Genomic DNA, 4666 nt, shown 5'->3' with positions numbered 1-4666 from the left:
AGGAGGACTAGCAGCCGAGTTGCATGGGAGAATGTGAAAAGTGTTCATATGTAGTAAAAACCTGAGACATCCGTCCGTTTTCGTCATTTGTTAAGGAATCGACTTAAAGCCAGATCGTCACATTGGCCGCTCTTCTCTCTGAAACGGTTGTACTTATCGTCTGCAAAGCCATGTCGCGTGCTGCGGTATGTGGAGGCACTAAAAGCACCATAGTAGAACACAGATGAAGCTTCTAAGTTGATGTAATAGCCAGTAAGAAGTAGTAGCATTCAAGTTTTAGGTATCGATTATTGACTTTTTAGCTGGCTTTGGTGCCTTGGACATGAGCTAGGACGTTAAGATTCTGCATGAAAGGAGGACTAGCAGCCGAGTTGCCCAGGAGAATGTGAAAAGTGTTCATATGTAAAAAAATACCTGAGAAATCCGTCCGTTTTCGTCATTTGTTACCGAATCGACTTAAAGCCAGATCGTCACATTGGCCGCTCTTCTCTCTGAAACGGTTGTACTTATCGTCTGCAAAGCTATGTCGCGTGCTGCGGTATGCGGAGACACTAAAAGCACCATAGTAGAACACAGATGAAGCTTCTAAGTTGATGTAATAGCCAGTAAGAAGAAGTAAAATTCAAGTTTTAGGTATCGGTTATTGACATTTTACACTTCTTCGGTGCCTTGGACACGAGCTAGGAACTTAAGATTTTGCATGATGGAGGACTAGCAGCCGAGTTGCACGGGAGAATGTGAAAAGTGTTCATATGTAGTAAAAACCTGAGAAATCCGTCCGTTTTCGTCATTTGTTATCGAATCGACTTAAAGGCAGATAGTCTCATTGGCCGCTCTTCTCTCTGAAACGGTTGTATTTGTCGTTTGCAAAGCTATGTCGCGTGCTGCGTTATGCGGAGACACTAAAATCACCATAGTAGAACACAGATGAAGCATCTAAGTTGATGTAATAGCCAGTAAGAAGTAGTCCAATTCAAGTTTTAGGTATCGATTATTGACTTTTTAGCTGGCTTTGGTGCCTTGGACATGAGCTAGGACGTTAAGATTCTGCATGAAAGGAGGACTAGCAGCCGAGTTGCCCAGGAGAATGTGAAAAGTGTTCATATGTAAAAAAAAACCTGAGAAATCCGTCCGTTTTCGTCATTTGTTATCGAATCGACTTAAAGCCAGATCGTCACATTGGCCGCTCTTCTCTCTGAAACGGTTGTACTTATCGTCTGCAAAGCTATGTCACGTGCTGCGGTATGCGGAGTCACTAAAATCACCACAGTAGAGCGCAGATGAAGCTTCTAAGTTGATGCAATATCCAGTAAGAAGTAGTACAATTCGCGTTTTAGGTATCGATTATTGACTTTTTAGCTGGCTTTGGTGCCTTGGACATGAGCTAGGACCTTATGATTCTGCATGAAAGGAGGACTAGCAGCTCAGTTGCACGGGAGTATGTGAAAAGTGTTCATATGTAGTAAAAACCTGAGAAATCCGTACGTTTTCGTCATTTGTTATCGAATCGACTTAAAGCCAGATCGTCACATTGGTCGCTCTTCTCTCTGAAAAAGTTGTACTTATCGTCAGCAAAGCTATGTCGCGTGCTGCGGTATGCGGACACATTAAAAAGCACCATAGTAGAAAACAGATGAAGCTTCTAAGTTGATGTAATAGCCAGTAAGAAGAAGTACAATTAAAGTTTTAGGTATCGGTTAACGACATTTACCCTTCTTTGGTGCCTTGGACACGAGCTAGGAAATTAAGATTTTGCATGAAGGAGGACTATCAGCCGAGTTGCACGGGAGAATATGAAAAGTGTTCATATGTAGTAAAGACCTGAGAAATCCGTCCGTTTTCGTCATTTGTTATCGAATCGACTTAAAGCCAGATCGTCACATTGGCCGCTCTTCTCTCTGAAACGGTTGTACTTATCGTCTACAAAGCAATGTCGCGTGCTGCGGTATGCGGAGACACTAAAAGCACTATAGTAGAACACAGATGAAGCTTCTAAGTTGATGTAATAGGCAGTAAGAAGTAGTACAATTCAAGTTTTAGGTATCGATTATTGACTTTTTAGCTAGCGTTGATGCCTTGGACGAGCTAGGACCTTAAGATTCTGCAGGAAAGGAGGACTAGCAGCCGAGTAGCACGGGAGAATGTGAAAAGTGTTTCTATGTAGTAAAAACCTGAGAAATTCGTTCGTTTTCGTCATTTGTTATCGAATCGACTTAAAGACAGATCGTCACATTGGCCGCTCTTCTCTCTGAAACGCTTGTACATATCGTCTGCAAAGCTATGTCGCATGCTGCGGTATGCTGATACACTACAAGCAGCATAGTAGAACACAGATGAGGCTTCTAAGTTGATGTAATAGCCAGTAAGAAGTAGTACAATTCAAGTTTTAGGTATCGATTATTGACTTTTTAGCTAGCTTTGGTGCCTTGGACATGAGCTAGGACCTTAACATTCTGCATGAAAGGAGGACTAGCAGCCGAGTAGCACGGGAGAATGTGAAAAGTGTTCATATGTAGTAAAAACCTGAGAAATTCGTCCGTTTTCGTCATTTGATATCGAATCGACTTAAAGCCAGATCGTCACATTGGCCGCTCTTCTCTCTGAAACACTTGTACTTATCGTCTGCGAAGCTATGTCACGTGCTGCGGTATGCGGAGACACTAAAATCACCACAGTAGAACACAGATGAAGCTTCTAAGTTGATGTAATATGCAGTAAGAAGTAGTACAATTCGCGTTTTAGGTATCGATTATTGACTTTTTAGCTGGCTTTGGTGCCTTGGACATGAGCTAAGACCTTAAGATTCTGCATGAAAGGAGGACTAGCAGCCGAGTAGCACGGGAGAATGTGAAAAGTGTTCATATGTAGTAACAACCTGAGGAATTCGTCCGTTTTCGTCATTTGTTATCGAATCGACTTAAAGCCAGATCGTCACATTGGCCGCTCTTCTCTCTGAAACACTTGTACTTATCGTCTGCGAAACTATGTCACGTGCTGCGGTATGCGGAGACACTAAAATCACCACAGTAGAACACAGATGAAGCTTCTAAGTTGATGTAATATGCTGTAAGAAGTAGTACAATTCGCGTTTTAGGTATCGATTATTGACGTTTTAGCTGGCTTTGGTGCCTTCGACATGAGCTATGACCTTAAGATTCTCCAATAAAGGAGGACTAGAAGCCGAGTTGCACGGGAGAATGTGAAAAGTGTTCATATGTAGTAAAAACCTGAGAAATCCATCCGTTTTCGTCATTTGTTATCGAATCGACTTAAAGCCAGATCGTCACATTGGCCGCTCTTCTCTCTGAAACGGTTGTACTTATCGTCTGCAAAGCCATGTCGCGTGCTGCGGTGTGTGGAGACACTAAACGCACCATAGTAGAACACAGATGAAGCTTCTAAGTTGATGTAATAGCCAGTAAGAAGTAGTAGCATTCAAGTTTTAGGTATCGATTATTGACTTTTTAGCTGGCTCTGGTGCCTTCGACATGAGCTAGGACCTTAAGATTCTGCATTAAAGGAGGACTAGCAGCCGAGTTGCACGGGAAAATGTGAAAAGTGTTCATATTTAGTAAAAACCTGAGAACTCCGTCTGTTTTCGTCATTTGTTATCGAATCGACTTAAAGCCAGATAGTCACATTGGCCGCTCTTCTCTCTGAAACGGTTGTACTTATCGTCTGCAAAGCTATGTCGCGTGCTGCGGTATGCGGAGACACTAAAAGCACCATAGTAGAACACAGATGAAGCTTCTAAGTTGATGTAATAGCCAGTAAGAAGAAGTAAAATTCAAGTTTTAGGTATCGGTTATTGACTTTTAACACTTCTTCGGTGCCTTGGACACGAGCTAGGAACTTAAGATTTTGCATGATGGAGGACTAGCAGCCGAGTTGCATGGGAGAATGTGAAAAGTGTTCATATGTAGTAAAAACCTGAGACATCCGTCCGTTTTCGTCATTTGTTATCGAATCGACTTAAAGCCAGATCGTCACATTGGCCGCTCTTCTCTCTGAAACGCTTGTACTTATCGTCTGCAATGCTATGTCGCGTGCTGCGGTATGCGGAGGCACTAAAAGCACCATAGTAGAACACAGATGAAGCTTCTAAGATGATGTAATAGCCAGTAAGAAGTAGTACCATTCAAGTTTTAGGTATCGATTATTGACTTTTTAGCTGGCTGCGGTGCCTTGGACATGAGCTAGGACCTTAACATTCTGCATGAAAGGAGGACTAGCAGCCGAGTTGCACGGGAGAATGTGAAAAGTGTTCATATGTAGTAAAAACCTTAGAAATCCGTCCGTTTTCGTCATTTGTTAAGGAATCGACTTAAAGCCAGATCGTCACATTGGCCGCTCTTCTCTCTGAAACGGTTGTACTTATCGTCTGCAAAGCCATGTCGCGTGCTGCGGTATGTGGAGACACTAAACGCACCATAGTAGAACACAGATGAAGCTTCTAAGTTGATGTAATAGCCAGTAAGAAGTAGTAGCATTCAAGTTTTAGGTATCGATTATTGACTTTTTAGCTGGCTCTGGTGCCTTGGACATGAGCTAGGACCTTAAGATTCTGCATTAAAGGAGGACTAGCAGCCGAGTTGCACGGGAAAATGTGAAAAGTGTTCATATTTAGTAAAAACCTGAGAACTCCGTCCGTTTTCGTCATTTGTTA

The sequence above is a fragment of the Schistocerca gregaria genome, unplaced genomic scaffold (genome assembly GCF_023897955.1).
Source record: "Schistocerca gregaria isolate iqSchGreg1 unplaced genomic scaffold, iqSchGreg1.2 ptg000205l, whole genome shotgun sequence".
Lineage (NCBI taxonomy): Eukaryota > Metazoa > Arthropoda > Insecta > Orthoptera > Acrididae > Schistocerca > Schistocerca gregaria.
This window is presented reverse-complemented; position numbering follows the sequence as displayed.